At 47.5% G+C, this 25,266-nt stretch overlaps 1 protein-coding gene across 1 annotated transcript in view; it reads left to right on the forward strand.

Annotated features, from left to right (window-relative positions):
- Nucleotides 1–25,266, forward strand: part of LOC144720578 (AP2-associated protein kinase 1-like) — a 253,435-nt gene that overhangs the window by 45,746 nt on the left and 182,423 nt on the right. The gene's annotated exons all lie outside the window — the stretch shown is intronic.

Consider the following 25,266-nt stretch of genomic DNA (forward strand, 5'->3'; position numbering starts at 1 on the left):
ACAACGAGAGGTCTTCTGGAGAGAGTGTGTGTCGTTTTGCTGCTCATCCGTTGAAGTAAGACAGCCTACTGCGGTTTCACACGGAGGCTTTCGCACACCAAAATTATCCATAAGAGTTTTTTTTGGGTAAGATCGCGTATAAATATTTAAATGTGTCGTTAAACCAGCCACCACCCGATACAGCCAACTAGTCAGGGTTGTCACGAAAACAGAACGTGGCCAATTCGTTGCTAGTACAGCACACCGGTGTGTTGGAGAGTAAACCCACAAAATGTATCATTCGAGTACGACGTTTTGCCATTAATTACAAATCGCATCACCAGACGACAGTAATTACAACTCATTAATGGCGAGACGTCGTACGAGAATTGTAAATGTCGTGGGTTTATTCTCCAACACACCGGTGTGCTGGACTAGTAACGAATTGGCCACGTTCTGTTTACGTGACAAACCTTACTAATTGGCTGTATCGGTAGTGGCGGGTTTCAGTACGCATTTATATTTACGCGATCTAACCCAAAAAACCCTCTATTATAAAGTGGTTTACTATATGGTCGATGGTAGTTTACTCTCCTTCAACGGAGGATTCTAAAAAAACGGCATGAAACGCTATCCTGAAGCCCTCTCGTGCCGAGCAGGCCTCGACAATTGGCATTTATGTCCCTGAACATGCTGCTGAAAAAAAAAATTGCGACTGCTTTCGATGATTGATTCTTCAACCTCACTTCTCTGGGGGCCCAAGCATCAAGTATTGTTGGTGCCCCCCCCCCACCCCCGTTTCCATGTATCAGCTGCTCGTGAGATGACAGGAGTGATATAGACAAGAGGTAGATGTCGCGTGATGATGTCGACAAAAGATAGAGATGGACACGAGAGACAAAGATGGATTTAGATCAGAGCAGAGACAAAATAGCGACGAGTAATATACATCCATTTTTTGTCAATTTGTTTATTATGAGAATAGGTTTTCCCCTTTTTTCTGGCAACAAAATAGATGTTAAGATCTTCTTGGTTATTTCGGTAAAGTCACGTAGAATGGAAATAATAAAATAATAAAAATAAAACATAATAAAATAATTCTCACGACGTTTCGGCCACAACGCAAGCAGCCGTCCTCAGGTGGAGAGCAGGTCTGTCGAGTAGACAGAGTCTGAATACTCTGATAATATATGCATTGTCTTTGAAACTGATTTGGTCCACACCACAGCTTTCTTTGGAGCCTAGTCTCAAACAGTGTTAGACCAGAAAAAGGGGAAAACCTATTCTCATATTTTGGTACTGGCAAAGGAGGTCCCATGATGTAGTTTTAGTTTATTATGTTTATTAGAGGTAGGCAGTTTAACACGTTGGCTTTTGCGACCCATATTATTCCCTCGCGCGCACACACTCGCCAGCATCATCGGGCGAATTGCCCGATGATGCTGGATGCAATTACCAGCGAAACGTCGTACTCAAAAATTGTAAATGTTGTGGTTTCACGCTTCAACACACGGGTGAGCTAAAGTAGTGAACTATTTGTCTTTTGTCAACGTGACACTTTTTTGCTGATTGGTCGTGTCGGGTGGTGGAGGCTTACGACACATTTTTAAATAACGCGATCTAACTCAAAAACGTTTATTATATTTCGATTTAAAGCTTTCGTGACTGCAGGGATTCATCTTCTTGGTTCTTTCGGTAAAGTCAGCGTTTATTATGAATGTTTATTAGAATTAGAATTCCAGCGTATATTTGATTATCCATGAACCCAGAGCCTCTTCAAACTGCTCGTGTCCGTGTATGTGTCGTGTTTAAAATACAAGAATCCCTCCCAGTGTAGCCCTAACAGCCTTGTTGGGGCAAGTGCTGTTAGCGAGCACCTATGAAGGCCGACAAGGCAGACGAAGGGGGTGGGTGATCAACACCACGCCCGGCCGCCTTTGTCTCCCCAGTGGCGATGTTTGCACACCGCACCAGGTACTCATTTGAGGCCTAGTCGACCTATATTGTTTTTAAGCACACACGCAGAGAAAACAGCCTTGCACGCGTTAAACATTCCACATGTTTCGTACATTTGGCTAAACTTGTTTTTTGTTTTTTTGGTCCCGTTCCTAAATTTCCGATCTTGGCACGGCTCGACGACGTGGTCGGTCAGTCGGCCCGTGTGCGCAGGGAACTTGCACCAGCCGCTTCAAGGCGCAGACGTGAAGACACATGGTGTTGACAAGACTGCCCCCCCCCCACTTCTCCTGCCCCCCCCCCCCTCAAAAAGCTTTGCCGAACAGAACAATGTTACTACGGGGCCAAAAAGAAAAACCCAGTTTTCATACAGCTTGGATTGTTAGTGGTGGTGGTGCCCAGCCCCAGAATTTTGATCCGTTTTGTGCGACCACATTAAACGATGGTGTCTCGTGCACCAAGTTACTCATTTTCACAGAGGACTTTGGGAGGGAATGAAGCCCCTGGCTGTGTGGCTTATTCCAAGCAGATGTTGTGGGCGAGTGTGTGCGCGAGTGTACGCGCACGCTCGCACTCGCCACACTCGGCTCCCGCTCCGAGGATGGATTTCACCGCTGCGAGTTATTTTAAGGAGTAAAATGCCTTTAAGTAATCAGATGCTTGTAATACATCATATATTTGGTTCGATTTTCATGTCAATGCAGCAAGAGTGTATTTTGTTGTAATTATGTGCACGCACAGCCTTGCATGGAATTAATAATAGCAGTATTTTGCCAGTGTCGAGACATACGTGGTGCGTATTTAGATTTAATCGTCATTAAATCCACAATTTTCAGTAAACAATAGCTTTCAATAAATGGTGTCACATACGCATGCACAGAAAAACATGCATTTGACATCTAATACAAAATATATAAATTGCAACTCTTTGATAAACAACTGCAGGGTCAAGGTCTTCGCGTGCCACGTCAGCCAATGGGGGTGGTTTAACCATACTTCACCATGCTGGTCAGTACTTGAAGTGGTTCAGTATCGCCCTTGACACCGATGTTAGCCATGGACTGGAATCAAACTCAGATCGCTGGGTGCAGAGCACAGACGCATTAACTATTGCCCCACCGCGCCGCCTCTGCGCATTTATTAAATCGCAAGTTATTTTATTCACGCGGTGACGTGTCATCTTTAAAGCGGCCTTTCCGTTCATTTTCCATGCCAAAAGAAAGCTGAATTTTCCCACTCACAGCCAATAGAAAGACATTTCGTCCGCGATGTCCTGTACGCAAAAGTAACAGAACACCCTTTTATCTCCATCTAAAATGAAGCGTCTTGTCAGTTTTATAACCCGCCGCGCTCTCACTGCCTATAATGTACTTAACTGTTGGGGGGAGCGGTGGGGGTGCAGTGGCAAAATGCTAACGACCCCAGAATCCGATATTCCCACTAACACCCAGAGTCAGGGGGGAGGAGGCAAAAAAAAAATGGAATTCCAGCAGCCTCTAGTTCCGGTCTTGCAATGGATACTCGGAGGTGAGAGGTTATGCCGTGGGAGCTCCACAGCGTGCGTGGCTGTTACATCTCCGTGGTGGGTCCGACAACGTAGATTGAGGGCCCTCCATGCCCTCCCTCTTCCCCCATCCCGTCAGCACCCCCCACCCCCGTCCTCCTCCTCCTCCTCCTCCATGCCACCGGCACCAGCTCGCGTTCTATCGGGCCAGCAGATGGGGAAGGCCTGCCCACCAGCGCCGGATGATCCTAGTAGCACAAGTAGCTACATATGCTACGGGCCCCCCACTTTCAAGGGCCCCTCGCTAAATGCTTTCAAGCTATCAATTCCGGTTCAGCCATTTTGCACTTGCTCTATTACTATAGTACTATGCCGCCTTCAACTTTTATGAACGACTGGGTGTTTAAGGTTAGCGATTTGTATAGTAAATGAAAAAATACAATAATTTTACTAAGCAAGTACAAAATGTATGTGTTAATTTTTTGTATTTTATTTAGGGCCCCTTTATAACATATGCTACAAGAAAACTCCTGACTTGAAGCTTTCGCGACCTCAGGAATTCATATTCTTTGGGTCTTTCGGTAAAGTCACGTTATTCTTTGTTATTTTCTTTGACCCTATCTCCTATCTACGTGACTTTACCGAAAGACCCAAAGAATATATGCTACAGGCCCCGGCACTAGCTTAATCCGGCACCGCTGCCCACACGACCTTGTTTAAATTGGCCACGACATCAGAGCTGTTGGGCCTCTTTGAGAGAGAGATCGAGCGAGCGAGCGACTGGACGGGGGGGGGTGTAAGGATGAGCGGAGTAGGAACTCGTCTCTGCGTTTGCTTGCCAAAATCCGCTCTTCTGCCCGGCGTCTCGCGAGCTGCCATCGTTGTCGACGTTCGGGCACGCGCTTCAGTCTCATCATCCCACGCGGCGTCGATGTGTCGTTTGTGTTTGTGTTCAAGTCAAGTGATGGGCCGCTGATGCTCCGCTTCAGCCACTCCACCCCTTACCCCCCCACAAAAAAAACAACTCTGCGAGTGAAAGTTGCAGTTATTTCGTGAAATGCTTTTTTTTGTTTGACGCCGTGTTTATATCTCAACATGTTAGCCGCTGTTATGGAACAGGCGGCGTGGCAGAATGAGCACACGGCTGAGAAAGGAGAGGGCGAGAGAGGGTTTAGAGGGGGAGATGGAGTAAGTGCGTGCGTGTGTGTCACATATTGCTCACTCGGGCACCTCCACCCATCAATTCTGTTTAAAGACTTCAAGGGAAAACGTCTTTCTGTGAACCGGTCAATAATAATAAGTTGAGCGATACCATTCCCCGCAGTGGGTGTCAAGGCTCTACTCATTCTTTATTTTTGCCCGAATGCCTTGGAGCTCAACAAGAAACACACGCACACAGGCGTACTACTAAGCTGATCTTTTCTTAGAAATTGTAATGCTAAGATAAACGTACGCAGTAGAGCTTATCTCTGTTGGGAAAGCAAGTGTGTGAGTGATCTGGGATTCACGTTCAACGCATGCTGAACTTATTTCGCACGGGTACGTAGCCAAGCGTGCTCATCGGAGGTGCAGGGGAAAGACGACACACTTCATACGAAAAGCAGTTCTCAAAGAAATGAGTCTTCAATTGACATGTTTTTAAGTGCATAGGCTCCAGTGGCTTCTAATACGGAGCACAGCTTTACTTTTAAACGTGCCTCTACTTCGCAAGTAGCCTCATTTGACGGTGTTATTTTTTTTACGAATGACAGAAGTTAAATGACATGCGGTGTGAGCGGACTAGTGGCCACGGGAGGTAATGACAGGTGAGGTCAGCCTGCAGTACGAATGCACTGGTGGTGGCCACGGGAGGTAATGGGGGGGGCATCAGTTGTGAGTGCGAAGGGACTGGTGGCTACGGGAATGTTCGAGAAGGGGGCGTGGTCAGGTGACGGAAGAGGACGGTGGAGTCTGCCGGTGGAGCGAGCGTCCAGAGTCAACGAGAAGGTTCGAGAAGGGGGGCGTGGCCTCATGTCGGTATAAAAGGGGGAGATGCGCGGGAGACTCGGGGCTGTTGCAGTGGGGGTCTCCCTCCGCCTTATGTCAAGCGAACGTGTCTTCAATAAAGTGCCATCTCAAGAGAAGCGTGTCAAGTCGTCATCACAGAAGCATTGACAACATGCGGCTGTTGGCTGCCACACGCGGACTCGACTGGCGCGATACAATTTGCAGCGATCTGGTCTGCGAGAAGATGAAATTGGGTTTTTGGGAGGTGAAAACGAGTGCCCTAGGGAGCCACAACGCAGCCTCGGTGGGCGTCGGCTGTCCTCTATTGCCCGCCTGCCGCTAAGTGGCCGGGTTCATTTATTAACTCTCACCCTCGTCACGCACCCGTGTGTCAGCAGTTTAAACCAACAAACTCGCAATGAAGGCGAGCCTCTCGCGCGAAGTGAGCGAGTGTGTGTTGAAACGCACCGGTTCTCGCAAATGAATACACCGAATTGAAAAAAGAGAGAGAAGGACGCACTATTCCCAAATGTCGACATTTCGGAGCAAGAGTCGCTCGCTCAGAGGCGCTTTCCAAATCCCGTGAAGTCACCCCGCGTGGAAAAGGAGAAGGCAGGAAAAAAAGAGAGGTTACAGTATTTATTTATTTGATAAAGGGATTTTTTTTGCAGCGCTTGCGCCCGCGTGTGTCTCGTGTTACCAGTTGCCACGTCGGACCCACAGGTAAATTAAAACCGTCCTCCAGTGGTCCGCACAATAAATTGCCTTTCCTCCACGCTTGCTCGGCTCCAGAAAAGGTGGCGGCTCACCGACTCTGTTTCGTTTGGCCGCGGCACGGTCCAGGAACAAGGTGAGCCCTCTACAGGAACATGGTGGGGACCCTACAGGAACAAGGTGGGGACCCTACAGGAACAAGGTGGGCCCCCGACAGGAACAAGGTGGGCCCCCTACAGGAACAAGGTGGACCCCTACAGGAACAAGGTGGGCCCCCGACAGGAACAAGGTGGGGACCCTACAGGAACAAGGTGGACCCTACAGGAACAAGGTGGGCCCCCTACAGGAACAAGGTGGGCCCCCGACAGGAACAAAGTGGGTCCCCTACAGGAACAAGGTGGGTCCCCTTCAGGAACAAGGTGGGTCCCCTACAGGAACAAGGTGGGCCCCCTACAGGAACAAGGTGGGCCCCCGACAGGAACAAAGTGGGTCCCCTACAGGAACAAGGTGGGTCCCCTTCAGGAACAAGGTGGGTCCCCTTCAGGAACAAGGTGGGCCCCCTACAGGAACAAGGTGGGCCCCCGACAGGAACAAAGTGGGTCCTCTACAGGAACAAGGTGGGTCCCCTTCAGGAACAAGGTGGGTCCCCTTCAGGAACAAGGTGGGTCCCCTACAGGAACAAGGTGGGCCCCCTACAGGAACAAGGTGGGCCCCTTTCAGGAACAAGGTGGGCCCCCGACAGGAACAAGGTGGGCCCCCTACAGGAACAAGGTGGGCCCCTACAGGAACAAGGTGGGTCCCCTACAGGAACAAGGTGGGCCCCTACAGGAACAAGGTGGGCCCCCTACAGGAACAAGGTGGGCCCCTTTCAGGAACAAGGTGGGCCCCCTACAGGAACAAGGTGGGCCCCTACAGGAACAAGGTTGGCCCCCTACAGGAACAAGGTGGGCCCCCGAGAGGAACAAGGTTGGCCCCCTACAGGAACAAGGTGGGCCCCCTACAGGAACAAGGTGGGCCCCCTACAGGAACAAGGTTGGCCCCCTACAGGAACAAGGTGGGCCCCCTACAGGAACAAGGTTGGCCCCCTACAGGAACAAGGTGGGCCCCCTTCAGGAGGTGGCCTCTTAGGTACCCCCCCCCTCGCCCCCCCCCTCGCCCCCCCCCCCCCCCCGTCCAGCGCGGGATTTCCACTCGTCCCCTTTATCCCGGTGACTCGCGAGTCGGCAAATCTCCGCAATGATTCCCTCGAGATACAAATACATACATACATGTTCATGACTAGAACACTTGACATTTTGCACAGCTGCGCTCAGTGCGAGTGTTTGGTATAGAAGTGTTTTTTTTTTCATTTAAACTTTTTTTTCTCTCGTTGCAACGTAACTCGAGTTAAGTCACGTAGAATGGAAATAATAAAATAATAAAAATAAAACATAACAAAATGTGTATATGTATTATTTTATTATTTCCATTCTACTTGACTTTTCCGAAAGAACCAAAAAGATGAATCCCTGCAGTCACGAAAGCTTTAAATCGAAATGTAACTCGAGTTGTATGGATCAAACACAAATATTGCACGGGTATTACAGATCATATATATGTGTGTGTGCCGAGTCGAGCAAGTTATTACAAGGAATTGTTTCATTTCATCCATGCCTGCAGACGTCTCCTCAATTGACATTAAAGTGCCAAGTTGCCATTAAAAATCGCAAGTTCATCCGTGGATTCTGTGACGCGAGAGTTGTGCATCGCGTTACAGCCCCCTTTGTCCGTTCCCTCCTTGTGGTAAGAGTGCCTTGCCCCACGCCGTGTCGGGGTACTGGGCAATAATTTGACCTCACTTCGCCATACCGTTCCCGGTCAAGTGCGGGTTTTCTGACAGCAGGGAGCAGAGAAGAGTACAGGACAAGCATTGGACTCGAGATGTCGCGTGCGCTGCCCCTTATCGCGTGTAGGCCTGCACCCTGCCTGCGACAAGCCTGGCGTGCACGTTCAAACCCAGCTCCTCTCTACCTCGAGGATCGAAGGAGATCGGGCTGCATTCCGTGTTGTTAGGGTCACAGCCTACGAGGTCTACGTTGTCCATTTGTATGTATTTATATTTTTTTGGAAAAAATCTTCCTGCCCGCTGTTTGTTTGAAATGTCACTGTTGTCGTTTGATACGGAATTTCCCTAAATAAAATCATGTAATAGCTGTCGATAATTCAATAATACAATTATTCGCGTATTTCTACATTGTTTACTTTTTGTATGCATTTTTACATAATGTGTGCATGGTTTACAGCTGCTACCGCTGCTGGGCATTAATAAAAAAAATCCCTAAACTCCTCTTATTCCCCAAATAAAAACACTTTCGTTATTTTCTTTTGGTGATATAAGTAAAAAAAACAACTTTTATTGGACTTTGTTTCCCCAACAACCGTGCAATAATGTCCAGGGCTCATTTTACACTGAAGTAATCATATTCACCTATATAAGCAATTGCTTCCAAAGATCCATAACGGCCAAGGCGGTCCATTATCTACTCAAAGTACTGCACGGTGTAGACGTCTCGATGTGTGCCGGCTTCTACCGAGCACATCTGTGTCCAACTACAAAGGATACTGTACCAGTAATGAGCTCTATTGCCTAATATTACTCCCAAGAGGGGAAGGCAGCTAAGGGTTCCTTTTCAGATGGAATTTTCCTTCGAATGGAGCCATAATTGAAAACATTTCCAGGGAGGAATATGAAAGCATTGGAATGGCAGAGGCTTCTGGGCCCCCTTTTGACCAACCCGGCCAAGCTGAGACCACTCCCCATTCCACACTAGCCACTGTGTTTTGAATGTGCCCTATGGCTGTGCATGAGATGGACACCGTGCTGCACAAGAGCCCTCTGATCAGCAGCGATGTGGAGGACGAACATCGCGCATCCTGTTAACCGCTGACGCTATCCACAAATGTACTCTATCCGTGGGAAAAAAAAGTAAAAAAAATGCAGATGATGTGATTCATTTGTTGGATGAATGCCACTTAACCGTGAAAATGTTGTAGATCAATTGGAAACGATTATGCATTTTGAAGTGGGAACAAAAAAATTGGACAATTATCCACTTTAATAGGAAGAATATTCCTGAGCTTAACAGGACACGCCGCGGTTGGCGAGATGTTAACTACCTCACCTGGTATACAGGAGTCGTAGGTTCGATCCCGATCCCGACCCTGACGCCTGTGTAATTACTACTTCAGCCCACCGGTGTGTCGAAGAATCCAATCTATTCCTGGGTGAAGGAAGGCCGGTACCATGTCATGTCTAACCGTGGGCGTTGTTTTGACCATATTGCACCACGCTGGCCATGATTTGTTGGTGAAGAAGTGGTGGATAACACCTCACCATCCATGTTCGCTGGGACTGAGCCTCCATCTCAGCTCACCAGGTTCGTAGCGCGGCGATGCCATAACCACTGTGCCACCATTTTCGTCAAGGCGCATAAACCATCACACGCAAACTCCAGTCATCCTCGCAGCAGCGGCTAACTAGCGCGATTGGATACGTACGGTGCGAAAGAAGTTCAACATACACGCGTAACCATCGGACAAAGACGTTCACCGCATCGCGCACTTTCAGATGACCTTCTTCTGCGGCCGTCTGGAACGCTCTTCCTGCCGTTATTCGTAAGCCACTGGTGCTGTGCACTTTTAAATCATCGAGATTGAAAACTCTTGTATTTGGGACTGCTTTTTGTGTTTAGTTTGTTGTCTTTCCCCCGCACCTCCGATAAGCGTGTTTGGCTACGTACGGTACGAAAGAAATTCAACATACATACATTCCCTCCTGTTCATAAACACATTTCAGATGTGAACGAAATATAACAGACTCAAGCAGCCGCTCAAGGCTCGCACCTGTTGATGATGACATACAAGGAGGGGACTTCGAGTTCTATGATCGAACAAGACGTCTGATTAGCGAGATATGCGCGCGTTATAAGTTGTGTTTTTTTGATGATTATAACCATATCATGAGTTTTTTTAAACATACGGATGGAAGCTTACGTTGAGTATACCTCATTATAAAGTGAATGTTTGTGATATTGATGATGACGATTATGATAGGGATGTACAAAAAAAATTAAACCAATAATTTAAAACTTTTCTTCGGCTTAATTTTCGCTCAGTTTTAAAATGCTGTTCCCAGAACCCCTTTGAACACCCGTCAAGCAAAGGTCTTGGCAGCAGGTTAAAAAGGTGACTTAATCATGTTGAGTGCTCGGGAAACGAACGCTCCACTACGCCACCAACACTCGCGCATCACGCGGTGCACAGGCGAAATAAAAAAATATATAATAAAATATAAATAAATTAAAAAGGTGACTTAATCATATTGAGTGATCGGGAAACGCACGCTCCGCTGCGCCACCAACACTCGCGTGTAGGGGGGGATAAATTAATAAGCATCACAACAATGGGCCAGTTCAGGCTGAGTGGAGGTGGGGACCAGATTCGATTTCCCACTCCACCGTGTATCTCTCTACCTCAGCAGAATTTTTCTTTTCATTCCATTCTGGGTTTTTTTGTTCTCCCCCAACAATTGAGAAGGGGGACCCCAATAGGTTCAAAGAGGGAAGCCGAGAGCTTGTTATCTACCGTGGCCAATCCACTGCTGGATGAAGGCTTCCCCAAGCCACCACCACCTCTCACAATCTTGTGTTTTGGTTCAAGCATGCCAGTTAATATTGTTCATATCGTTAAGCGTTGTTGTCTGCACATTCTTTTTGCATCTACCTCTGATGCGTTCTGTTCCAATGTTGCCTGTTCGTTGCTCACTGTGATGTGGCCGTTCTCGTCCTACGGTGACAGTAACCACCGATCTCTCTTGCAAACTATAGCTGGGTAACTGGCTACGCGGGATATTTTAGTTTTATTTTCAAGTACCAACGAAACATTGGCAATATAAACGTTGAATGTCATTTCTAGATTTGAAGCTTTCGTGACTGCAAGGATTCATACTCTTAGTTCTTTCGGAAAAAAAAAATATATATATTTATTTTAATTTCATTTTTTACCTACGTGACTTTACCGAAAGAACTAAGAGTTGAATGTCACGTCACAATCCCTCTGGCACCTAACCGTGAATTCATCCATCGATCCACCTCCTAAAGAGGGCATCTTCATCAGGACACGTTCCATGCCTTTGGCTGCCACTTAGTTATTATTAAACCTTGACGTAAAGCTTTCGTGACTGCAGGAATTCATATGCTTTGGGTCTTTCGGTAAAGTCACGTAAATAGGTTAAACATTTTTTTGCAAAAAACTACAACGCTTCGATCGCAACACAAGCGGTCGTCATCAGGTGGAGAAAAAAAGAGCGGTTAGCCTCTGCGTTTGGCTTTGGAAGCTAACCCCTCTTTTATCTCCACACATCTACGTGACTTTACCGAAAGACCCAACGAATATTGGTTCATATTCTTCCGCCACCGACCCAGGCGTCAGCCGTCGTGGCGACGCGTCCCCGTCCAAGCCCATCGCCGACTTCCTTGACGATTCGAGCGAAGTCTTTATAACCTGCGGGGCTGTTCTTGACTTCACGCGTTCCTTCATCCATCCGTCTCTCGTTGCCATTGCAAGCGTGCGTGGCCATCTCTCTCCACGTCTATTTTGCACCCTCCGCGACGTTTACGTTCCGTCGTTTTCCTTGAGCAGCCCGTGCTTTCTGAACCACTCGTGTTGCTGCAGGGTTAGCGCACGCCGGCGCGTGAAACCAAAACACGACGTTTGAGTGTTGGTGAAAATTAATTTGGAGAGGGAAAAAAATACCAACCCTTCTAGTAACACCATTAAAAATAGCGGGCATGTGAACACACACTAGGGAATAATAAATTATGAAAAATGCGCCGTTGCGCATAAATACATTGCATTCATGCGAGTTATTTGTAAACAGGCGAATACTGTAGTGGTTGTTTTAATGGGTTTATCAACAGTTCTAATATGTTTATATATGTCAAAATGTAACCCGAATATGATGTTTATGTGCGCGGGGAGGTCAGTTTTAATAGACTCGAAGTGTAATGCCTAAAAATGTGAATTGGCACTGTAAATTGACCACGCAATTTGGTGCGTGGGACCGCTGTTACATTGCTGTACGCTGTTGACGTTCGTTTAATGCTTACATCCAACTCATATGTACATGCCACAAACATTTGACAGCAAAATAGAATCATAAACTCATACCGACCTAACACTGAGATTATTCTGTTCCTTGTTAATAAACATAAACATGTTATTCCATGGGTTGGAATAACATGTTCGGCATGTCATGATTCACTCATGATCTCCATCACATTTCATGCATGTTCATTAATTGTACACAATGGATGCATATGACCCTTGCAGCCGCTAGAGGCGCTACATTCACTGCAATGCACAGGCACTTAACACTCGAGTACATTACAAAAAATATAATTTAAGTGGGACAGGGCTCAGAGGTCAGAGGACTGACCTTTGAGCTAACGGTCTCAAACCACACCCACAATGACTGCACACACACACACAAACATGTAATGTAGTATATCACTTCACGTGGCTACATTCCAGCTCTCAAAATATATGTTTTACTCACTCCCTATTGTGAACAGATAAACTTCTCCTTGAATTGATGTTTTTTTTTTCTACATCTCTCTTGCAGAGCCACGGCTGGCGGAAGGGCCTCCGATGGGCGCTCTAGAGAAGCTCTCCATGGGAAATGTTGCCTACTCTTCCACATCGACCAGACCATCTCAGAAGAGGTGGTGGTACCGCACGCACACTATACCACAGCCGCGACCAATCAATCGACTCACGGTGGTGTGCCAAGTTTTACTGCTGGGTGGTACAGAGGTGTGGGGCAGAAATTGAGAAAAAACATGTCACCATTCTTGATTTGAAGCTTTCGTGACTGCAGGAATCCATACTCTTTGGTTCTTTCGGTACAGTCACGTGGGTAGAAAATAAAATAAATCACGACGTTCGTCATCGGGTGGGAAAGCTTTCCCACCCGATGACGGACGCTTGTGTTGCACCCCAAACGTCGTGATTGATTTTATTCTATACCTACGTGACTTTCCCGAAAGAACCAAAGGGCATGTTACCATTGTCTTAACTGCCACGATGGCAGGCCGAGTTGAACCGGGAGCGACTTCCGGATTGCGAGTCCAGTGTGCTCGACATAACACCATGGTGGCAGCATCCCCCACAGGAGTCTGCCCTGGAGGGTGACGTGTGGAGCGTCAACCGGAGGGTCACGGAAAGGTCAGGAGGAGATCACGTGTAGGCGCCGCTACAGACCGGACGCTCTCCTGTGGGAATTGTGGGAATTAAGTTTAACAAGCCAACCTCCCTGGCTGCCGTGGGCACATCGAGCCCACCGCGGATTAGCCCACGGTAGCCTTGGTGGTCTGTGAGGTCTCGTGAAAGCAGAAAACCATCCCAGCCTTGGTCCCAGATGAATTTTGGGAATTAGGCGACAGAGTTTACAAGCTAACCTCCCTGGCTGCCGTGGGAACATCAAGCCCACAGCGGATTAGGAAGGGCTCTTAGCCCACGGTAGCCTTGGTGGTCTGTGAGGCCCCCTCAATGCAGACAACCATCCTAGCTCTAGATTTGAAGCTTTCGTGACTGCAAGGATTCAGGTTTTTTCGGTAAAGTCACGAAGGTAAAAATTAAAATTTTTTATTTTTTATTTTTTACCTACGTGACTTTACCGAAAAAAACCTAAGAATAACCATCCTAGCCTTGGTCCCAGGTGAATTGAGAATTAAGCGAAGAGAGCTTTACACGCTAACCTCCTTGGCTCCCGTGGGAACATGAAGCCCACTGCGGATTGGGAAGGGCTCTTAGCCCACACGGTGGCCTTGGTGGTCTATGAGGCCTTCTGAATGTAGACAACCATCCCAGCTTTGGTCCCAAATTAGTTTTGGGATTTAAGCGACAAGAGTTGTACACGCTAACGTCCCTGAATGCAGTGGGCACATGAAGCTCACTGCGGATTGGGAAGGGCTCTTATAGCCCACGGTAACATTCGTGGACTACGAGGCATCGTGAAGGCAGAGAACCATCCCAGGATGGGTTCTGTGCGATGAGACAAATCGTGAAAACGAAAGGGGGGCACGAGCTTGACTCATAATTACGAAAATGCATGTCACGCTTTGAACGTGACACATGGAACATTCGAATAATTTAAAATTTCTTTTCAGGAAAGGCTTGCTGGGTAACTCATTTTTTGAGAGGGCGATTTGTTTTTTTGTGTGTGTTGGAGGAATGAACACTAAGGTATTCAGACCATATGATGCGATTCCATGGTGTAAAGGCCATCACACTGGACTTGGTGTCCAGAGGTCGCCGGTACGATCTCCAGGTGCGGCAGTTGAAACATTGGGTACATTTCTGAATACCACCCCCATTCCACCTCTGTCCACCCAGCATATATAAATGGGTACACCACAGTTAGTAGATTTGCAAGTCACGTGTTTGTGTGGTAAAGTGTGGGGAACTCGTATATCTTTTTGGTTGTCTGGACAGTGTGTAAGAATGGGGTCAATATACCCTCTAGCGGTGGCGTGTGTGCTTACCAATAGCATAGGTTAGGCTTACTGGGCCAGTGCTTAGTGAATTAGTCTATAAGCCTAACTCTCCGGGTTCGAATCCCAGTCTAAACTATATATTTCTTTAAATATTAAACGAGGTATGGCCCACTAAGCTACATAGCTGTTTTTCAGAAGCCAAATGGCTATCATAAATGATAGCTCAACGAAGAAGTGGCTTCTCATGTGGACATTTATAATACTCGAAACGCACGATGTTGATTCGAAAATGTGGAGGGGAAAAACCGGAGGACACCGGAGAAAAAGCCACACGATCACGGAGCTAAATTGCAAACTCCAAATATAGAGGCGTCAGGGTCGAACCCACGACCTCCTCAGCATGCGTATGAAGCAAGACGGCAAGAGAGAGGTCGTGGCAGAACTTGCGTTAACACAAACAGAGTCTAAAGAAGAGTAAGACTTTCTAGATTTGAAGCTTTCGTGACTGCAAGGATTCATACTCTTAGGTTTTTTCGGTAAAGTCACGTAGGTAAACAATTTAATTAAAAATTAATAAAAGTAATAATAGAAATAAAATAAAATAATTAAAAATAAAATTATTTCTATTGTTACTTTTATTTGTATTCTTTTTTATTTTATTTTTTTTATCTACGTGACTTTACCGAAAAAACTTAAGAGTAAGGAAGTCTCCTCGAAGAAGAAAACTTCGTCTCAGGGTTCGCCGTATCGTAATTACACGTCGGGTTCTTTTTCCCATCGTTCCCAAACCTCTCCGCAGGAAGGAAGTATAGCAACAGTCGGTACATTTGCATAAACATTACGAGTAATTGCACGGCACAATGGGGGGGCATTGTAACCGCCTGGTAACTACTTAACAGCTACAAAGTGAGGCCCCAATCGACCTCCTCAGGCACATTGTGGCCAACACACCCACACCGCTCCCCCTTTTTTTTGTGAGTCCTAGGGACTGTTTAATATTTTAAAGGGGACATTGTTGAAGCTACAGGAGGAGAGAGCGAGAGAGAGAGAGGAGTGTGGAATGGAAACCGGCGGGTGTTTATTTCCCGGGGCACTGAGGCCTCTCTGGCAGATAGCAATCTGAACACGACTTTAATGGGGTGGAGGGCTGGACTTGAAGGGATTTTCTTGAGGTGTCCGCCTTGGACGAGCTGTGGTGCGGTCACTGTTCACCAGCCCCCCCCCGTGCACCCAGGAGGCTGTGTCAGTGGTCACACCGCCCCGTGTAAGCCGGCAAGATTATTTGTATAGTCGGGGTGGGGAGGTTTTCGTTTGGTCGGGTTCGGGTGAGAACAGGGTTGGGTTTGCAGCCATGCCCCCCCCACTCCCCATTTCTCCCCGGCGCAATAATAAACTCCAGCGGTATTCGCAAACCCGATGGGTGTTGCTGCCACGTGTGGTTCTAAGACCTTCCGAGTGAGCCTATCGACAACATCGTAAGACCTTCCTTCCATCGCTGCCCACGACGACGACGATGATGATGATGGTCTTTTATTTGTTCAGAGAAGCGTCAATGAGTTTCAAGGTTCGGGTGAGCCTCAAGGTTCATTCCCAAGTAGGGTCCCATCCCTCCACTCCCTGCGTTGGTGATGTTTGGCGATGAGTGGTGATCGTGTTGCGACGTGTTGGAGAGACACCGGCGTACGCATAGAAACAACCACACCACGCAAAGGAGTCACGTGATAGATACAAAAAGCCATTGTTGTACTGCCATTGTTGTACTGCGTTCCTAGGCAGCCTCATGAGGATCAACCCTGCCTCGCTTGAGATATACTTTTTGATGGAGCATACTCAGGATAGTTATTCCTATTGACCGATTATAATTTGTCCATAGGAATCGCAAACGTCGATACATTGAATAAACGCATCACGTATATATATATACATATTACCAGGTGAAAACCAATTATGGTCACACACTTTCATTCCAATCATCCAACTCGGGCTCACTTTGCATGGCATATGTCCCACCCTGGCACCCCGACATAAGTTACTTGGCCCTTCCCCCCTCTCCAACCATTATATAAACGGAGTGGTAGCTCCTGCAATCTCTCATTTACTTGATACAGCTGTCGTGGCTGTGACGGTTCCACCTGAAGACGGAAGCTTGTGTTGCCTCCGAAACGTCGTGATTTTTATTTTTTATTTGATTTTACTTTTATTAATTTTAATGTTTTACCTACGTGACTTACCGAAAAAACCTAAGAATATAAGTTAGGAAACTTTGACTCTTGCTGACGTTACCGTTACCACACAGGCACAAAAAGAGAACAATTGTCCTGTGTAGCCTACACAGACCGTTGGGGGCAAGAGCTTATTAGCGAGCACCTGTTAAGGCTAGCACAGGAAGAGAAAAGTCAGGTGTTGCAAGCACCACAATGCTGATGTTTACACTTCAGGTACTCATTTCGACAAGCTTCCTGCGTTTGGCCCATGATGGTTTCTATAAGCACTTGCCATCGATGTTAGTCTTGGCCGGGAATCGAACTCGGATAGCCAGATTCGTAGGTGTGCTAACCACTGCGCCACTGCTCCCCCACCCCACACACAACCTCATATATATACACGCACACACAACTGTGTTTTAACAGCATCAAGACATGTGAATTGGAACATACAAGAAGAATGTAGTTGGATATTGGAATGTTCTGTTTGTTATCTGGGAGGGCTGATATTTTCTCAGAGCATGGCATTGCAATGCCCCATGCAATCCCAATAAATGGTTGGTTACAAACCCTCTTGTATTACCCTTAATTTTATTACCCTTTAAACTTCTAAAGCCCTAGGCAATTACAGTAGCCTAGAAATAATAAACCGAGAATCCCAGCTAGGGCTTTGTCACTATGCAAGGGCGGACGTGTCAAATTAAACCAATATTTACGTTCTTAATTGCGTTCAACTCTGCATGCTTATAAAACCCATTACAGCCAAGCTTGCTTAGCGCTGTTTGTGAACGGTCAAAGGGCGATAATTAAGAAGTAATTTTGTGTATGCGGTGGTCCAAGCGTTACCCAAGTCAATTCGGGCCGAAGGAAATGAGAAACGTTTTGTCATATAAACTAAAACTAAACTATGTTTTATTTCACCAGGTGTAAGGCCCATTGAGCTGTGTAGATCTTTCTTCAGAAGCGACCTGGCCGCAAATGATAGATCAACGAAGTGGCTTATCGCGTGGAAATGTAAAGCAGCCAAATACTCGAGAAACGTGATGTTGATTCTCGTCGTGGAGGGGAAAAGCGGAGTACCCGGAGAAAAATCCACGCGACCACGGGGAGAACTTGCAAACACCAAATATACAGACATCAGGGTCGGGATCGAACACCACACGGACCTCCTGCACACCGGGCAAGGTAGTTAACATCTCATCCACCGTGGCGCCCCCAAATCTCCTCGCTTGGAAACAGGGGCCGCCTTGTGATGTGTTACTTTGCTTTTGAAAGGAATGGGAAATAAACAAAGGGAAGCCAGGCTGGTTGCATTAGCATCTTGCATTACTCGTGTGCGCGTAACGTGAGGCTGCGTTTGTGCTGCAACTCGCATGTGGAGTGAAGTCGTGAGGTTGATCTCGTGTTATGGAGGGAGGACAGTATCCCCCCCCCACCCCCTCTCCTCACTCTTCAATGATGATTGACAAAATAATAATCCTGTTTATTTTCCCAGGGAAGCCCGGACCGAGTCTCAACATTCTTTTTGCAGGTGAGTCGTCCTGCGTGATTTGTGTCAATTCCATGAAAATATGTTTTGGTTTTGTGTGCGAGTGGGAGACCAGAGCACACAGAGATAGCCCGCGTATATGAAGGGGGTACACGCTCAACTCTCTGCTGTACAGATTAATTTTTAGAAATTATTAACATCTCCTGTCCTGCCTACCAGCCCACGCCTGCAAGTGCCTAACATTACCAGGCACTCTGCCATCCAAGTACGAACCAGATATTTGTTTTAATCCACCTTAGCTTGTGAGATCTAATGAGATCAGGCACATTATTTCAGGGTGACTTGGTCATACTTAAATTTGTGTTCTAATCAGTGGCAGATCTTTGGCTCTGACTCCCACGACTCTGCCTGATCTTGACAGATTTCATTCAACTCACCGCGACCTCGTTCTTTTAAGTCGTCGAGCATCGGTATTTTCCCCGCCTCTTGGCCTCTTGGTCAACTTCGTTCCAGAATTTCCCTCATCGAGCTTTCACATCTGAACACGTGCCCAATCCACAAAGTGCCTAGTCTGGATTGGTCAAATTAGACTTCTCTGCTTGAACCTGCTCTAGGGTCCTCCTCAATATTCTCTCTCTCTCTCTACATCCAAATTATTTTCTCTACGTGATACCACATTTCACATCTCTCGACTTTCCAGCTCTTCTTGTGTGTTCCATCCCAGAGTCCAAGCCTTGTGCAACATACAACACTCCACTCCACTCCGTCCAAGGGAAAACATTTCCAACCAGGACTCCGTCTGCTCTTTCCATACATAAACAAAACGGTTTCTTACTCTACCCGCGTTCGAGACCAATATTATCCAGCAGAAGCCGTTTAAGAAAGAAAACCTTGGCACCGATTTCAACCGCCTGGGTCTCATCATCAGAGTTGGGCTAGTCATGGGGGCCTTGCTCAAAGCAACAACAACTAAACTTGTTTTTTGGTGGGGGAGGGGCGGGGGAGGGTTATATCGCGTAAATATAAGGTTGTGTCGTTAAACCCGCCACCACCCGACACAGGCAATCCGTGATGTGTGTCACATAAACGGGCCAAATCGTTGCGAGTACAAGCGCACTGGTGTCTTGGAGACTAATTCTGCCGCATTTTTACTTACGCGCTCTAAACCCAAAAAACCCCACTATTGTGGATAATATTGGTCGCGAAATCCCACTTCGTGTTGAACAGAAATAGGTGAACATGAACGGAAAGTCAACCCGGTGGCCAAACAAGCGTCAGACATTGAAGCTTCCCCTGTGTTTGAGTGCAGCAGAGAGAGTGAGTGAGTGAGTGCAGCAGAGTGAGTGAGTGAGTGCACAAGTCAAGGAAGGAGCGGTGGTGTAGCGGTTATCTCGCGGCGCTACGGACCCAGAGACCCAAGTTCTATTCCCGCATGACCAACACCAGTGACGACTATCTGAACCGGCCCTGGGCCTCAAATAGGTACCTGGTGCGGCGTGTAAACATCGCCACTGGGGAGACAAAGACGGCCGGGCGTGGTGCTGGCCACCCCACCGCCTCGCGTGCCCTGCCGGCCTTCATAGGTGCTGCTCGCTAACGGCACTTGCCCCAACAGTCTGTTACAGGCTATACGATTGGCGGGGCGTCTTTGTCTTTACACAGGTCAGGGGTCAGCTCCGGCCACGGACCTTACCAAGGTAAAGCGATGCTCGTACTGCAATTTTTTGTCCGTCTCACTGCAGGCGGAAGGGCCTTTACCTTGAGGGAGCTCTGGAGAGCACTTTCTGGAGGTTATTTCGCCGATTCTTCCACGCCGACCGAGTGTCTCCGAAGAGTGTTGGAGAAGCGGCCGCACGCGACCTTGCTATTCGGCTAGCCGTGGCGTACGCACACGCACACCAGCCTGATACCGGTATCTCAGTAATTTTCTGGATAGATCATTATTCATCTGTAGCACTGACTTCCATTCTCCCGCATCTATTCGCCGCAACTTCACCTTGGCACACCGACCAGCTTGGTGACGTCAAGTAGCAAGTCAAGAAGAGGGCAACATCGAATGATCAGAATCTTCATTTTGTACCGGAGGAATCCGATGAGCTATGAAGCTCTTTTTAAATCCTTTATATTAAGTTCGCTTGCTTGCTTGCGTGCTTGCTTGCTTACGACCGTGCAAATCTTTCGGTCGTGTTTTAACCCACTTCCCGTGATCCAATCGAGCTGACATTTTCCACACAGACTCGTTGTGCGAGACAATTAATGTTCGTGAAAAAAAATTCCCAAAATGTTACACTTTTTAGGAAAAAATAAATTATATTTAATTACCAATTGCTTAATGGTGGCAGGCAATCATCTGACACATAGGTGGCAGCCATCTCAAGCCAGAGGACGAGAGGACTCTAGCCGCCACGCATATAAAGGATTTATAGTGAAAAACTTTGTTTTTACGGGTTAATTTTTTCAACATCATCAAACCCACATCAGTGCCCCCCCCACCCCACTCCCGGGTTATGCGGCGTATTCCACTCGTCCGAGACTGCCCCCGTCGTTCGAATGCAGTTTCGCGCAGCTTTGAAAGACCACAGCACGGCATTGTCCTCGTGAAACGGGGCACACACGCGTGAATGGCAGCGTGTCTCTTTCCTTTTATTGAAGGAGGAGGAGGAGGAAGCTAGGTTTCATCTGACGAGCACCGGCGGAGTGAGAGTCTGTGGGACCGTGGCAGACATTAACAAAGTTCCTTTTCTCATGCGGTGCGCCGAGATTTTAATGAAACAATTAAAGAGATGGGTTAGTGGGGGGGAGGGGGGGGTGGTGGTGGGGGGAGCTAGTGAAGGGGAAAGGTAGAATCCCCGTATTTGTTGGGTTTGTAATGGAGACGACGCTCTAAGATTTCGTAATATCAGGCCACGTAAAACCCCCGCTGTGGTTTCAACGAGGAAGCCGTCAGTCAGGGGAGCCGCGTGCAGACGATCCATCCCGTGTCTCTGAATCAGCACCCCCAATGCCCCATTCACAACACCAAGGCAGCTGCTGGCGGCAGGGAGAAGTGAACACTGCCAGGCTGTGTCGCACACAACGATCTCTACGGTTACGGAATTGCACGATCAACCGCATGCATATTGCGTCCCGTTATTTTTTTTTCCACCGGGATATCCGAACCGTGTAAACAGAGCTTTGTGACGTCATATTTGAGGGGGGGGGGGGGGGGGGTCTGACTTTTTGTGACGCCGTGTGACGAAGGCGGTGGGGGGGGGGTCAAAAATCGTCCAAAATCGCGTGACGTCATTTATGGACGGCCCCAAAGACAAACAACGACAAAGACCCCCCACCCCCCGTATAGCCTTAACAGACTGTTGGGGCAGGTGCTGTTAGCGAGCAGCACCGATGTAACCGCTGTACACGTCCACACACACACACCACACGTTGTGTTACACGCGCGTAGCAGCATAAGGGCGAGTTCACGGTTACGGGAATTCCCACGATCCCGACGGGCAGATGAGACGGGCACATGGGGCAAGTGGCAGCGATGCAATGGGGCAGCTTTGATTGTTCGCTATCGCATCGAGCCGCTCCGCCCTGCGATGAGACCGGTGTTAGAACCTGCGGCGAGCTCGAATGCCGGCCCCGGTGTTTGAATGCTGTGATTGTCAGGTGGATGTGTGGCCTCGTGTTGTAACGCCGTTACTGTGGGATTCACCGTGCATGCGCGCAGTCAGACACGTGTGAACGATTTTAAAGGTTAGGTAGGTATGCAGGGGGGGGGGGGGCTCGTGTCAACTAGTCTAGAGAACCCATGACGTACTATGTATGGATATGATTTGTCATGCCTTCCCCCCCTCCACCACATCCATTATATTTCCACATTGCATAACTAGAACATGTTTATTTATTTATTAAAAACATGTTCTCTTAGTTTGCAAGGGTGTCCGGGGTGTCGATTCCTCAACTAAACTATTTTTCTGTTTTACCAGGTCAGGCCCACTGAGCTGTGTAGTTCTTTTTCAGAAGCGACCTGGCCACAAATGATAGCTCAGCCAAGCGGCTCATCATCACGTGGAAATGTCGAGCAGACAAATACTCTAAAGGCATGTTTCTAAACGTGGAGGGAAAGAGCTGGAGGAAAATCTACGGTGAGAGAGAAACACGCAAACTCCAAATATACAGCAGCAGGCGTCAGGGTCGGGATCGAACCCACGCTCTCCTCCATACCAGGCGAGGTAGTTAACAACTCGTCACCGCGGCTCCTCGATTGAGTAAACTCGTAACGATTCTACTGGGTTACAATCGTCTCCAGTGAAATAATTACATTCCGATGTTGAAAGTAATCGATTCTCAAATGCATGTGTATATGCAGTGTATCGTTGAACCTAAGAATACATTTTTAATCGATGAATAAATGCATCGTTATACTCTCAAAACATGTCCTCCATTATACTGGTTTACAAAGTGAATACATTTGTACAACTTTGATCACTGGATTAAAAGCACCCAGCGTATGCCTCCATAATTAGTAAAATAAGATTTTCTTTTACATAATTATGTATTTGTTTGTTTGAACAGTGCATACCGACGTATGATTGCACACGTGCCGACTTGTTTTTTAATGCAATCATAATATTTATTTGCCATTAATGCCAGGGACCATTTTACAATTATAATAATAAAACATTTTCTAAACAGGATCTTAATTGGTTATTATTTTTAGAAAAATGTATTATTTACAAGCTTTTGTCAAAACACTGTTGACGTTTAGATGAAGGCCTCTCAAACAACGTCGCGACTGTTACGGGTGTTGTTTGAGCATACTTCACCACTCTGGTCAGTGCGCATTGCTCAAGTAGAGGATTCAGGAAGAGGTGAAACACCACGTGTCCCTGATGTTAGCCGTGGCTGGGACGAACTCAGCTCATTGGGTCCAAAGCACAGCGCATTTATCATCATTGCGCCGGTTATAAGTATAGTCATAATATACAGTGTACATTGTTTATTTTTGTGTTTTGGGGTCTGCAAGATTATTTCCAAGTTCGTAGAAAATGCAGTTGACGTGTACCCTGATTGAAATTGTTTTTGTTTATTTTCAACATTCCCTCATATTTCCTGATGCAAACACACGCAGTTGCGGTTATGTGTTAGCAATATAGACATCAATACGACTAAGCCACATCATACCAAAAAAAAAACTTGAGTTTAAATGTAACATTTCAAATCTTCTCACAAAACAAATATATACCAGCACCTAAATTATCAGTCCAATTTCATTTTTGACTTCTCAATTTCCCATTAACGACGCTCACCAAGACGCTCAATTATTCAAACTGCCGGCTGCGATTATATATGAAAAAAAACCCCCACTACTTTATCACGTGCGTGAAAATAACCACTCTTCAATTATTTAAACCCTGACGAATTACCCCAAATTACAAATCACTGGGCAATCGTGGTGGGTGGGTGGGTGGGTGCAGGTCGCAGCTGTTGTCGCAGACGCCACTCAAGAAGATGACAAAACGGCAGCCGAAGCAGCAGCGTCGATCAGGCTCTGGATTTCTCCAGGGAGAGAAGAAGAAGAGAGAGAGTGAGTGTGAGTGAGAGAAAAGTGTCCCTCGAGGATGGAAACTCCACCGCGGCGCCCAGCAGTTCCCCAACCCAGAAAGCCGCGCGCGCCCCATTCGCCTCGTTAGTTTTGGTTTTCCATGAGGCCGGTGGAGTGTGCGGGGACAGTCGGGGGGAGCCCACGGAACTCGAAAGGATGAAACGTTGGATGGGGTTTGGTGACACCGCGTACAGGGGGAGCGCTGCTGTAGTAGAGAGCTGTCAGCGCGCTGCGCTACGCACCGGCCACCCAGACTCGATTATCTGAACCGGTCCCGGGCCTCGCCTCAAATGATTACTTGTAAACATCGCCACTAGGGAGACAAATGCGGTCGGGCGTGGTGCTGGTCACCTACACACCCCCTCGTGTGCCGTTCCGGCCTTGATAGGTGCTCGCAAACGCCCACTTGCCCCAACAGTCTGTTAAGAGCTATACCGGGGATCTTTGTCTTTTGTGTCTTTGGTGGCAGCACCAAGGCAATCGTTGCCGGTAATGAGTTAATGGGCTTAGGGATGAGCGTATTGGAGCCCTTGATAATGAACAGCTGCGGCATTCCACGCCGTTATTACACGAACGCTCTTTTAGCACGCTCGTGTATTTTTTCTAAATGTTGTCTTTGACTTTCACAACCCACTCAGCAACCCCCCTGCCAAAATGTACAAATTTGCAAAAGAAAAAAAAATCCTGGCGATTTCCCATTAGCTGCGACAGCTGTATATTGTTAGTATCCAGCTGCTGCAAATAAGAATTACCCCTTATGCTGCATAATCGCAGGGATTGATGTAGAAGATAGGACGGGTCCAATTAATGGTAATCTATCAATCTGCACTGCCAAGGACTAGCCCACTAAACATCAATTCATCACGTCGCAGACTTTATCTGCCCCGAATCAACGCTCTCCATTCCTAACCTTTCATCTGCTCCACAGTTCATATTCCCATAACTCTGCGTCCATTTCCCTCCGCCACAATTCCTGAAAATGACCATAATTTCGCATCAGTTAAACCCCCGCAAGAAAAAATGCGGCCAGCGCAATTATTTTGTTTTATGCATTATGCTAATTACACCCACAATTACGGCGACTCGGGACGCGAAATGTATTCCGGGGGACTCTGCTTCTGCCAAGAGACCAAAATCACAGCGTAACGGGGGGTGAGAGGGGGGGGCGAGAAGGGGGGGGGGGGCGAGAAGGGGGGTGAGAAGGGGGGGGGTGAAAAGGGGGGGAGGGTGAGAAGGGGGGGGGGTGAGAAGGGGGGGGTGAGAAGGTGGGGGGTGAGAAGGGGGGGGGTGAGAAGGGGGGGGGTGAGAAG

This window comes from Lampetra planeri, chromosome 9 (assembly GCF_965212315.1).
Source record: "Lampetra planeri chromosome 9, kcLamPlan1.2.h2, whole genome shotgun sequence".
Lineage (NCBI taxonomy): Eukaryota > Metazoa > Chordata > Hyperoartia > Petromyzontiformes > Petromyzontidae > Lampetra > Lampetra planeri.